We start from the raw sequence: 13,096 nt of genomic DNA, 5'->3' as shown, positions 1-13,096 counted from the left end.
GGCCAGATCACCATGAGGGACCCGCACTCCTTGCCAGTCTCCAAGCTTTCAGTGGCCTCTGTTCAGAGGTGGGTCAAACAACGAGTACCTCACCCCAGGGGCAGAGGCAAGTGGCAGCAACAGGGATTGTTACTTCGTTTTAGTTTTTGTTCAGTGGGCAGTGATCGGAGGATAAAGAGGCTGCAGGAAAGGGCACGCATCGGGCAGAACAGGGGCCTCTCTTGTCCAACAGTGGGGCTCTCTAAGGCCCTGTGACCACAGATGGAGCTGGAGGGCAGACTGGAGTAGGTCACAGAAGTTATTTTCAAGTCATCACCATCTCATGGGTTTTGAATGTATTATTTGACATTATTAAAGGTCCTCTAAGGTTCCACATAAGCCCTTTAGCCAGCTAACAGTTAAAGTTTTATTTCCCAAAGTAAGTAATGAGTGTTGGGGTTATAACTGTGAATTGCTCCATCTCAATGTCTAGGTGAAAGTACAGCTTTGGATGAGGAAGGACTGAAAAGGGGGTATTTCTAGAAGAAAGTGCCAAAACAGGGCTCTGGGCCAATTTGTTGAAAGCTAATTTACTAAAATTAGCTTCATGAATGACCAATATCCCGACTCACTGAGAGCTTTGTTTGTAAATTTTCGTTTAGTTCCTTCCCCTGCCTCTGCCTTTCCTAGACCGTGGCTCCGAGCTTGACCCTGCCTCTCTAAGAAAACAACCTGGGAAAGCCTCTGAGAGGGGACAAGAGAAAGCACAGGTTAAGATAAAACAAACTTAAGGGTCCCCAAAGTTTTGCAAATTGAGCATTTGGCAAGTTGTTTTTCAGTAAATTGATGGCTGGGTACACTGACTTGCCTTCCCCAGAGCAAAGCTATCTCTCACTTGTCTCTCTCTTTCCTAGCACAGTTTCCTGTCTCTTTTACACTCAGTTAAAATAAGAAGGGATGATATCTGCAAAGACATGAATTCCCAACTATGCACACTTGCGCCCTGAAAGATGACAGATGTGCACACCTGTGTGTACAAACCAGTATGGAGTTTGAGTCCCTGGGGGAAGAAAGACTTCCGAAAGGTCATCTCTTTCCCCTATGCAAACAATCTCACCTTGTTAGGCCACCTTGAGGGAAAAAATCACCAGAATTCTTGTGTGAGTCTTTCTGGCCATGGTGGGTCTCTTAGTTACTAAAACCGAGTAACCTGGGGGGCACCTGGGTGTCTCAGTCTGTTAAGCATCTGACTCTTTTTTTTTTTTTTTTTTTCAACTTTTTAAAATTTATTTTTGGGACAGAGAGAGACAGAGCATGAACGGGGGAGGGGCAGAGAGAGAGGGAGACACAGAATCGGAAACAGGCTCCAGGCTCCGAGCCATCAGCCCAGAGCCTGACGCGGGGCTCGAACTCACGGACCGCGAGATCGTGACCTGGCTGAAGTCGGACGCTTAACCGACTGCGCCACCCAGGCGCCCCAAGCATCTGACTCTTGATTTTGGCTTAGGTCATGATCTCACAGTTGTGAGTTCGAGCCCTGTGTTGGGCTCTGCGCTGACAGTGTGGAGCCTGCTTGGGACTCTCTCTCTCTCTCTCTCTCTCTCTCTCTCTCTCTCTCTCTCCCTCTGCCCCTCTCCCACTCTTTCTCTATCTCAAAAATAAATAAACATTAAAAAAAAAACCTGAGTAACCAAATTAAGGATTGTTCCAACCTGGATCCCCATGCCCAGTCCCTCTCTGATTTTCTTGGCTATGAATATTTCCCAGTAAAGATCCTGAGTCTCTATAAAAGCATCAGTCTATGCAAGAGGCATTGTTTCATCGTCTCAGATGTCTTAAATGCCAGAGCCTCCCACTGCATGGCCCTGTTTCTTCCGCTGCTACACATTCTTATCTTTTATTGCTTACATCAGAATCTTTGCCCATTAGAAAGGTCCTTACAGAAAATGTCAGAAATTCAAAAGAAAACGACAGAGGAATACGAATTAGAACAACAACAAAATGCCACTTTTAACTTACAAAGTTGGCAGAGCATACAAAAAGGAACTGTATCAGTGTTTGCTTAGAACTGGTGAAAAGACAAATTGGCATCATGTGTCTGGAAGGACCTTTGCAAACACACACTGAGTATCTTAAAATGTCTGTTGATCTTTAATTTCTCTGCTAGGAATTTTCCTAAGGAAATACATATGTATACAAAGACTATTACCCCAATGATGTTTACCATTGTAAAAAAAAAGTGGAATTATCTTTAATGTCCAATCTTATGGTACCAGCTGAATATATTATGCTACATTTATATGACATATGATAAGGAATACTATGCAGGTATTAAAAAATTATCACAATTAGTAAAGAAGGAAAACAACAGAATTTAAACCAGTATGTATACACTTTGTAGCATAGCATTTATAATGTTAGAACAGAAGGCCTTCAATTCATATACTAAATGAAATAACAATTATCTCTAGGTCAAGAGATTATGGGTGAATTTTATCTTTGCTTATTTTCCAGATCTATACTTTCCAAATTCTCTACACATGACATGTCTTCAATGTCATAAAATGGGTTTTGCCCTCTTCCTTATTTTTCTTTAAAAATATTTTGATGATTTTCCTTATAGATAATTAAGTAAGGAAAGGGGTAAAACAACCAAAAAGCCCTATTACCCTACCCGAAAGAACTGCATAGCACCTTTCCTCTCCTTTAGCCAGTATCTTCTTTAGAATACGGTATCAGAAGAGATCACCAACACAGTTGAGGGAAACTGAAAACAAAAGAAAGCGAAACGCACACACACAAACCATTAAACAGTGAAACAGCCGCAAGATGCAACTGATTTCAAAAGAAGAAAATCAAACAATACTCAGTTCCCCGTCCGTTCTCTACACTCAAGCTGTCTGCTACGCCCAGTAAATTCAGGAAGCGGTTGTTTTCCTCCCTCCCTCTCTCTCTCTCTCTCCTTTAGAACGAGCTGTATTCACGCAGCTGCAAGGGCTGGTAGGACCCCTGGCTGCAGGATGGGGGAGAGAACGCAGAGCAGAAAAAGATCCACGATGCACAATCAGGGGCGTAGCTCAGCGAAGGCATATAGGGGCTGCTCAGGGAAGGGTGCCTATAATAACTGCTATTGTTTACTTTAAAAATGTAAAAATCAGGACAGCCCCTTTTGGAGGAAAACAAGCAGGAGCATTGAGCTAGCGTCACCCAGTTCCCAGGCAGCTGACCGCTGTGCACAGCAGCAAGTCAACCAGAAGAACGACTGAGCCGTTTCCGGGGTTTCACGGGAAGGATGAAGAGTCCTGAGAGCCCGTATCCCCTTAGGGGAAGTGGGTCACTTGGGCCCCAGATGTGCCTCTCAGCCCGGACTCAAGCCTGCGTCAGCACCTGCCGGCTGGCCGGTCACCGGGCGGAGCGTGCGCCCTTGGCGTTGCATAATCCTCCCGGGGCTGCCTCGCACCGCGCGCTTATCGTAGGCTCCCCCTGCTGGAGCAACGGGGAAACGGCGCGTTCCCGGACCTGGGCTCCTGGCCCCAAGCTGTCTCCACTTGTCTTTTCCCACCGCGCCACCACCAGAAGGCAATTTTCTGCAGAGGAGGAGAAGCAATGAACCTTAACCCCGCAGCATAAAGCATCCACTGGAGCATCCGTCAGTAGACACTTGCAATGGGAGGAAGGGCTCATTCTCAACAGTTTCCTCACATGCTCCAATTCTTGTCTTAAGCCTGTGCACCGAGGCGTGGGGAGGCCAGGCCTCCGTCTGACAGAGCAGAGCAGAGACCCGGCCATAGTGTCCCAGGGGAGCACCAAGAGACCGGTGTCTTGCTTTTAACCGCGCATCATACCACAGAGGCAGAAGGACCCTCAGACTACAGGGACGTCCTAAGCTTTCTCTCCTCCCTTCCCCTTCCCTACCTTCCCCTTGCACCCCCACTAACCGCCCCCCCCCCACCCTTCCCCACTTAACTCCTGTCTGGACCAACGGCCTGTGGCTTCTGTAGAACTGCAGTGATGTCCCTTGAAGTGAGATCCAATCAGCAATAAGAATATCAGAGGCATTCAGTCTTGCCTCTGACTTGTCTTTTCAAAAATTTACGACCACTGAGCTTGGGTGGGCTGTGTCAGCCCCAAATTTCCCATACCACGGTGCCCTTGCACTTAGAGAAAGGCGGTGTCGTTATTGTGCGGCCGAAAAAAAGTAACCGATACCGTCACCTTCCCTTTGCTCTGTCTGTGACACATGTGACACATCTCTCACCGGAGCTGTGGCTGAAGTGTGTCCAGGGTGAGTAGAGACCGAGGGGCTGACCGTGCTGTGCAGGCGAAAACCACGTGCCCCCAGAGTACTCTCTCAGAATCTTTTAGGGAATCCTTGACATTTAATTTTGGTCCATGTTATTTATGATCTTGTCTTCTCGTGGCTCTCAATCCTAGCTGCCCTTCAGAATCACCTAGGGAGCTTTTAAAAATCGCTGATGTTCAGGCTGTGAATAATTATTTTTTTTTTTTTTTTTTTTTTTTTTTTTTTTTTTTTTTTTTTAGGCTGTGAATAATTAAATCAGAACCTCTGGGGAGTGGATCCAAGTCGTCTGTATTTTTTTTTTTTTTTTTTAAGATTCTCAGGTAACTACAAGGATCAGCCCAGGTTTAAAAACACTGCCCTAGTCTTTACTTTCCTAGCTTGAAAGATACAACCTGATACAAAATAGGAACTCAGCAGTGTTTGATGAATGAACAAATTAATGAACAAGGAATGGGAAGGGCAGAAACAGATGTATATTCCTTTATAACAAGTATGCTAAAGTATTGCCATTAGTGGATTAATAAATAACTAAGAGTAGACCATACCATAAAGGCAGTTCGAAACCTAGGGGTGGAAAGCTCCAAGACAGGCTTAAGGAGATGGCTCAGGTGGCTAATGCTTATGGGAAAAGGTTCCGAAGCAGCCTGTGTCTAGTAAAAGAATCGATTCTTGCTTGGAGGCTGTGTGTGTGTTGGGGGGGGGGGGGGGAACCAGGACAGGAAGGAGTTGGGAGAGGGGAAGAATTTGAAATCTCCCAACTGATTAGGAAGAAAGGATGGCAGGGTTCCCTGTGTTTCAGCGAGTTAATGTGCCTGCAGAGCCTTGTTGAGCACATAAAGCATGTGGAACTTGGGGCGCCCGGGAATGGTTGAAGCAGGGCATCAGGGTGCCACATGTTGAGTGGGGACGGGACACAAACCCATCTAAGAGACTCAGGAGCAATACACCCATGCAGGGAGTCTCGGCACATCCGGTCTGCCACCCAAACTAGCAGGTGAACTCACTGAGATCAGAAGTAGTATATTTCTCAGACCCTTTCTGGAAAGTTTCCCCACATACCTGGAAGTGGACTGGCTTCTCAAGTGAGTGTAAACAGTAGGGCAACTGAAAGAAAAATTAAGGACGGAATTCAAGTTCAATGGGATTGCAAATAGTTAAAACTCATGCAGTAAGTGTGGCACCAGCCAGAGCCCTTCTGGGACAAGTGGATTGCTAAAAAGGAGCTAAGTGGTTAAGACATGCACGGAATAAAAATAGGTCTCGGGTAGGACTAAGCTGGCCCTCAGGAGTTGTATCTCCAGGCTTGAAGCTGACCAATTTTTCATAAACAGCTAAGATTGTTTCCTTTCTCACGTTTAGATTCAAAAGAGGATCAATAGCTTAGAGTTTCCGTCAATGCTTGAAGCAAAACAGTGTACCTTATTAGTCACTTCAGAATGACCTGCTTCATAATTCAGTGGCATCAGTTCTCTCCCCAGCTAACCTTTCAAATATAACTGGCTCATTTAACACAATGGAATAGTTAGATAAATGTGGAAGCTCTTAGGTAAAAGTGGAAGGAAAAAAATTGTTTTTCTATCCTGGGTTGGGGGAGAGGGCTTTGATGAGGTCTTGGACCCTCACAAATATTCCCTGATTTGACATTAAGAAGCCTTGCCCAGTCTCATAATTCTGTAATTCCCAGTCGACTGTTACGATGCATACTGTGAATGCTCGGACGGTCTGAAGTTTCCCCTTCCTCCAACTTGAACCCAAGTGAGGCTTTGCAGATGAGAAAGATGGGTGGGAGCACAGGTGGCCCTCTCACTACTTCCTTACTTGCTAGTTGTCTTTTAATTGCTCTGAGGCTGGGGGTGAAGGGTTAGAGGGTGGCACAGTTGTCATCTGGTGCTGGTGACCTTGCAGACGCATTAGATGTTGGAAGGTCTCCTGTGGGATGTCTGCAAGTCTTTGGAGGTCCTTTCTCTGGAGACGTGAAACTCTCTCCAAATGGGAAATGCCTGTCACCTGTCATCTGGCAGTTGCCTGCAGCTCCTAGCTCAGTCTCTGCATTTTGGTGCTCCACCCCTCTCTTGGGTCATACGTGGCTCCAGGCATTCCCCATGGGTGAACTTTTTCTAGATTACCTCAACCCAACTCCCCCAAAGGTTCATACTTCTTTTCTGACAAACTCAAGCCTTTGCCTTGCTTAAGTGAGGGGACACCTGGCTCATTCTCCTACAGGAGGCTTACACACATGTCCTCTGACCTTTAGACTTTTGAAGCATATCTTGGAATTTGGTCCTCATGTTCCCTACATTCCCAGACACACAGAAACAACTCTCCACAAGTCTCCTTAAAAACCTTTCCACTTGGGCTTAAGGTAAGGGGCACCCATTCCTTTTCCCATGTTGGCAGGATCTAAGGAACGTAACAACTAACTCCAGATATGTCCTCTGGACCTTTCCATCTTAATCTCTTAAAAACTTGCAAGTGAGGTCGAGCATCTCACTTTAGAAGAGAGAGGTTGTTGGCACTTGTGGAAGTTTTAATATATATTTATAATTTTAACATCTTGCTTTGAAAAGCGGAACTTAATTTCCTTACCCTTGGGTGTAGCTGGACTTGGCTTATTTCTAGAAAATAGAATAGAAACAAAGTGATGAGATTTCCAAGATAAGGTCATAAAAAGGCATTGTAGCTTCCTTCTTGCTTCTTTTCTTTTTTGGATCACTTGCTGTGGGAGAAAACAGCTGCCATATTGTGAGGACACTCACACAACCCCTGGAGAGGTCCATGTGGCAAGAAACTAAGCCTCCTGTCAATAGCCTTCTGGGTAAGCCACTTTAACAATGGATCTTCCGTCCTCAGTCAAGCCCTTGCCAACATCTTGTTTACAGCCTCATGAGGGACCCTGAGCTAGAATCACCCACCTAAGTTGCTCCCAAATTTCTGGCCCACAGAAATTGTGGGATATAAGAAAAGTCATAGTGATGCTTTTGTTGCATTATCATGGACTATAAAATAGTAACTTCACCTTTTAAAAAAAAAAATAATGTTTTTTTTTTTTTTTTTGAGAGAGAGACAGAGCATGAGTGGGGAAGGGGCAGAGAGAGAGGAGACACAGAATCCAAAGCAGGCCCCAGACTCTGTCAGCACAGAGCTCGACGCGGGGCTCGAACCCATGAACCGGGAGATCATGACCTGAGCTAAAGTCGGTCACTTAACCAACTGAGTCACCCAGGCACTCCAGTAACTATGCCTTTTGAGAAGTACCAAGGAGAGTTGCACAGGGCAGAAGCTGGCAAGACCCCACCCATATCTCCAGAACTCTTAGTACTCCCCTCAGTTCTACTGCCTTTTTTTTTTTTTTTTTCCTGCAAGCCAAGTGAGAGTCTCTACTTGAGGGCTTCCTCTGGCCACAGGAGCCTACTGTCTTGAATGGTGGCCACACAACTACTGAGGAGTTCTTGCCTCCAAGAGCAGCTGTCCTCTGCTGATGGGAAGGGTTGGTGAATAATACCTCAGGAACCTCTCCTTCTGGGTGGGGCAACTTTCCGATGTGTTCTCCACAGTAACTCAGGGGCTCCCAGTAGCACCTTGTCCACTGATGCCCCATATTGGCTTCTGTCCCTTTTGGGTCTCACTTTCCTACTCCATGGTGGAATGGGATCATTTCCCATATAAATCATTTGTACTTAAGTTCTGTCTCAGAGTCTGCTTCTGAGGAAACCCAACCCAGATCACGTCCCCTCTGCCCCATTACACCCTCTTGCCTTGGGGAAGACCGACGGAGCTGATGGGTGAGTTTGAGAAAAGGAATGGAGCGTGGGTGACTCAGCCAAGGCTGGGCTCTCTCATCAGAGATAAGTGAATCAGGGCCAGGGTGCCCTGTCATCAAAAGACCCACGGTCTCTGCGCATCCAATAACATGCTATCAGGGCACACTCTGCCTTCACACAGGGGGATGTGAGATTTGGGGTTGGTGAGCTCAGGGGTGGGGGTTAGATGTTTTAGGAAACCTGATGGTGGATGGAGATTAACCCATGCTTTCCAATCCTGTCCTCTTTCTCTAATAAACTGCTGATTCCTGCCACGATTCCTGTCTCTTTTCTCAAATTGTTTTAGTATTCAGTAAAAGTTAAGGACAATGATTTTTATTTGTTCCCTAAAACTTCAACTACTTGCAAAATATAGGAGGTGAAATGTGTAATTTGTGAGCATTTTCAAATAACCTGAAAAATTAATTGTAGAATACTCTACCAATTATCAGGGGTTTTTTTGTTTATACAAAGAATACTCAAGAATCTTTAGTAAGGCATCATTTTAAAAGTCCTTCTCAGATAATCAAGCTCTACAAAAGACTGAAAAGGAAAAATAACATGGCAGGAAAACAGATTTGTAAGCCATACACACTTGTATCTAATACTGTTGGGAGAACTCTGGTACAGGGGTTCTAGAATGCTGTTGGGATTTTAGCTTCACAGAGTGCAATATCTCCTAGCTTAGTATGAATTTGTTTTTGGCACAGTGGGATGTCCTTAGTCATAAGCTTCTGGGTATTTTCTAGTCAAGATGGTATTTAGCATTTACTTTTTAGCTGCTTTAAGCTTAATTCCACTGCACTCCCACACATCCCCACTACCACTCCCTCCTTAGAAACAAATAATTATAAATGACAGATAAATTTTTTAAAATTGTAATAAAAAAGATGTCATTCACTCCAAATTTGACTTTTTTAAAAGAAAGGCAGAGAGAAAAGCACTGTAGAAACTAGAGCTGAATCTGGGGATACATCAGCTTCCAGAAAGACAAACAAGCGCTTGATTGTGTAAGATGATGGAGACTAAACACACCCAGTAGACGAGAGAGAACCATAGCCAAAGTCATGGTACCATTTGGGAGCTGGGGTGGCATCCTCCCTCCAGTAAGGAGACTGAGGAATCAACCTGCTCATTGTCAAGGGCGGTGATTTGTCCAAGCTGCATGATGGGAAGAACATAGTAGGACATCCACTGCCTGGGCCACGGCACCCACCAACTCCACGCACAGACTCTCACTGTCTCTGATATAATTGCTAGATAGGAGCACTGAACGATAGCAGAAGACCTGGGGCCTGTTGGGAGGAAGCTGTAAAACTGCCAGAAACGGAAGGAAGATGAAGGCACAGAGGGTTTCACTTCAGCTTGCAAACTGAAGTTTGAACATATGCAGGGAAAATGATTGCTAAGAAAGGCATCCCACAAAGCCAACATAGGAACTCAACGAGCTATTTTCAATAAAATACAAGCAATAGAACGCTCTGAATGGAATTACAGCATAACTGTGCTTAATATCCAGACGTTGTTCTAAGAACCTCACACGTATTGGATCATCTGATCAAGACAATAGCACCGCAAAAGAGGTAATATTATCCTCACTTTACCAATGAGAAAAACCAAGATACAGAGAAGTTTAGGAAGTAACACTAGGACATCTTTTCATGGAGAGTGCCAGAGTACGAAATTATAAATTGGAGCAATGAATTATGAAATTAAACGGAATAGAACAATAAATTATGAAATTTTAAAGGACATAGAATAAAAATAGGTGGATATAAAAAACATTATAAATCTTGGTGGGGCGGGGACGGAAGATGGCCAAAGAAGTATTCCCAGTAGAGAATAAATTTCTCTGAGATATAGTTGAAGGATGATCCAGTGAAGACGCACTGAGTCATTTTCCTGTAACTTGACATGGGCAAGATTAAAAAAAAAAAAATCAAATGTATGAAGCAGATGTTAACAGTCATGGTGAATACACAGGGGGGATTCCAACTTGTATCTCATAGAAATCCCAAAAGTAGAAGCGTGAGAGAATGCCTGAGAAAAACCATTCCTAACCCTGTATAAACACTGCACCTAAAGAGACATCAGCTGGAAGGTCTCTAGAACCAGACGAAGATACACTACTCAGCTTGAAAGTATATACTGAGTGCTAATCAGGATGAACAGAAATAAACTCACACTACACACATTGAGTGGAATTGCAGAACAAGGGTAAAGATAATACCTTAAATGCAACTGGCAAGCAAAAAAAAAATCACACTGCATTTAAAAGAATTACAATTAGACTGAGGTCAGACTTATCAGAAAAAATAGATGCCAAACATCAGTGAAGCCATATCTTTAAATGCTTTGGGAAGTCGTCTAGCCAAAGTCCCCTTTGTGGTCAACTTCTCTTACAAGGGTAATAAAAGGGCTAAGAAAGTTGGCCATGTGGCCTCTCACTGAAATAACTAGCAAAGGATGTATTTATTACTATAAGAAAAAAGTCATTCCAGAGGGAATCAGTAGAACTCCAGACAATGCAGTGAGCTGGGAAAAATTCTTTCAATATATCAGGAAAATCTGAATTGTGTGTATTCATGAGTTTTGCTAGTCTGTTGAAGTGCTGATGTATATGATAGCCTTCAATTATACAACCCCAAGTTTCTCTGAGAAAAGGAAGTCAGTTACCTTGGTTTAAAGGTATAATTAATGGGGGTGCATGAGACTATATTAGGAGCAATAGGGACAGAGAAATACAAGTGTGTTTGAGCTTCTGGATTTAGGGAAACAGTGAGTAGTTTTGTCCTAAAGTCATGCCAGAATATGAAAGAGTATAGTGAAGGGAAAAACTTGGAAAGCAAGTTTTCTTTACCTTAGTTTATAATACTAAGCACAAAGCCATGATAAATTTTTAAGTTTTGGAGAACAAAAATTTGGAACCGAATCTATGTGTGTCAGCATATACAGCGTGCACCTGAACCGAAAGTCAAATATCTTTGTAGCATATATAATAATGACACCATATAAATTCAATTTCAAAACAATACTGAACATACACTAACACTCATGTTACCATCACTTGATGAAAAGGAGATTAAAACTGTTATCTCACAACGTCTTGTCCCCTGGCAAACTCTCCCCTTCCTGAAGGTAACCACTATTCTAATTTTGACACTATAGTTTAGTTTTGTCTTCAAACTTCATATTAATGAAACCATTTGCTATGCATTCTGTTGTGTGTTCATTCTTTTGTTCAACATTTGATTTGTGATGTCTATTCATGTTGTTGGTTTGGATCCTACTGTCTATTCATTCGGAAGAAAATTCTATCTGGCTATCATCTGTTCATTTTGAAGTGATAATATTTTACCTGGTATTAGTCAAGGTACCTTACATTTATGTTAGTAACGTGAGGGTAGTAAAAGAATTACAACATCTCAGTGGATTAACACAGTGTTTGTTTCTTGTTCATGCAAAGTCTTCCACAGGTCAAGTGAACCTCCATCGCTATTGTCCTTCCACATGTGACTCAGAGACCCAAGTTGCCAGGGTCTTATGGCTCTGACATTCAACACATGGCCCCCACACTTGCTGCCAACAGGGAAGCAAAGGATGTGAAAGCACAAAAGGACTGTTTTCTGCTCCAGCATGGAAGTGACACACGTGTCATGTGGACTCACATCCATTCGCCACAAACGGACACAGAGCCTTCTTTACCTGCCTGGAAGCTGGGAAGTCTGGGCAGGAGAGGAGAATTAGATATGGGGGGAAAGGGGGCATTCATGAGGTCCATCACACATACTTTAATAAAAAGAATTTTTAGATAGATCTAATATAAAGTATATGTTGCAATCATGGTAGGAAAAATATTGGTTACTCTTTTATGATAAACTAATGCTGGATGAAACCTATTTAAGCAAGATAAAGAATTCAGCTGCCACGACAACAAAAAAAGACAAATTTAATTACAAAATATGTTTAAATGTTTGTATATGAAGGAACACCATAAACAAAGTCAGATATATACAAAGTGAGACGTAAGTGATGTAAGCCTGGCTGAAAGTCGATTACCTTCCTCCCCCAATCTTCCTTAGAACACCCTTCTCACACCTCTCCTCCACCTCCGCTCCTCAGTGAGGACACTAAACCTTCATGACGTTATTACCTTTACAAAGAAGGAATTTTGTTTGCCCTCAAGTTGTTCCTTATTGTGTATGTAAATTCGATTTTATTGTCAATGAACCTTTTTTGATATCGTAGATTGGATTGAAAGAAATCATAATTTTCCCATTAAAATTGATATAAATATTTCCTTTCAATTTAATGACTTTCTACTTAATGGCATGGTTTTGGGTATGAATGAAAGTTGCTAAACAAAGTATGGATGTATTAAGGAAATTTTGCATAATGATACTCAAAGTTTTCCCTGGTCACTGAATAAGAAAAAGCAAGTTGCTGGGTATTTTGTAAGTTATGACCTCTTTTTTATAAACATGATCTGGGATGATCCAGAATGACACTATTAGCTATGATTCTGTCTGGGCTTATACAGAATATTAGTTATTAGTTTTAAGAACCGGAGACACAATGCAAGGATCATGCACTGGCTCGATCACCGGTTAACAGTAAAACCTTGGGCACATAACCCTTTACTCCTTAGCCACACTTTTCTTTTTAAACTGAATAGCCAGGATAATAATTGTTCTACTTCCCAAAGTGGTTGTGATGATTAAAGGAATCAATTAACTGTCAGATATAGTAGTTTAACTACACATTGAAGTTATGGTTACTAGGTTTTTGGGTTTTTTGTTTTTTGTTTTTTGTTTTTTTTAACATATCTGCATTGTCCAAGTTTGTGTAGAAAGGAACATGTAATAACTTTGTAACAAAATTAAAACAAAGCTGTAAGGTCTGCTGAGCTTTTCAAAAGAATTTTTTTAATGTTTATTTATATTCGAGAGATAGAGACAGAGTGTGGACCGGGGTGGGGCAGAGAGGGAGACACCGAATCTGAAGCAGCCTCCAG

The 13,096-nt window shown here is 42.9% G+C and overlaps 1 long non-coding RNA gene across 1 annotated transcript; it reads left to right on the top strand.

The window, feature by feature from the left end:
- Positions 1-4,540: 4,540 nt before the first annotated feature.
- LOC131515007 (uncharacterized) lies at positions 4,541-12,389 on the top strand. The gene is made up of 2 exons (XR_009263383.1): positions 4,541-7,097; positions 11,549-12,389. It is a non-coding gene; the product is annotated as an uncharacterized LOC131515007 (long non-coding RNA).
- Positions 12,390-13,096: the final 707 nt, after the last annotated feature.

This window comes from Neofelis nebulosa, chromosome 6 (genome assembly GCF_028018385.1).
Source record: "Neofelis nebulosa isolate mNeoNeb1 chromosome 6, mNeoNeb1.pri, whole genome shotgun sequence".
NCBI classification, from domain to species: Eukaryota; Metazoa; Chordata; class Mammalia; order Carnivora; family Felidae; genus Neofelis; species Neofelis nebulosa.
The sequence above is the reverse complement of the archived record's forward strand: the minus strand, read 5'-3'. Positions and strand labels throughout refer to the sequence as shown.